The 455-nt window shown below is 48.1% G+C and overlaps 1 protein-coding gene across 1 annotated transcript in view; it reads right to left on the reverse strand.

The window, feature by feature from the left end:
• The window catches only part of zmynd11 (zinc finger, MYND-type containing 11), a 33,525-nt gene that overhangs the window by 10,726 nt on the left and 22,344 nt on the right, over positions 1–455 (reverse strand). The gene's annotated exons all lie outside the window — the stretch shown is intronic.

Consider the following 455-nt stretch of genomic DNA (forward strand, 5'->3'; position numbering starts at 1 on the left):
GTGCATCAGTTCAGTTTCATCACTGCCACCTGCTGGCTGTCATCTCCACGGTTCTAGTTGTTTTTTTCTGCATTCTCGGACTCTTCAGTCAACCCCCCCTCCCCCCATTTTTCTTCTGATGATGTCAATCATTTTCCGGGGCGTGGACCAGTAATGGACTCTAATGCAGCAAAGGAAATGGTCCACTCATGTCCAATCGGTACCTAGGAGGAACCGATCAATCGGAGGGTCCCCAGGGTCGATGCTGAGAGCAAAGAGAACGCAGTTCTTCTGGGTCTGACCCCCCCCCACCGCCTGGGGAACCTTCCAGGGTCTGTGAACCACAGCTTTGGTCTCCTTCTCTAATTCAACACAAATCTAACAATTTAACTTGAACAATTATTTTATTTGAATTCTTCTTGTTGTTTTTAGCACAAGTTCAGAAAATCTACTCTGTGTGAGAGTGCCCCCCCCTC

This window comes from Cynoglossus semilaevis, chromosome 20 (genome assembly GCF_000523025.1).
Source record: "Cynoglossus semilaevis isolate Cse_v1.0 chromosome 20, Cse_v1.0, whole genome shotgun sequence".
Classification (NCBI taxonomy): domain Eukaryota; kingdom Metazoa; phylum Chordata; class Actinopteri; order Pleuronectiformes; family Cynoglossidae; genus Cynoglossus; species Cynoglossus semilaevis.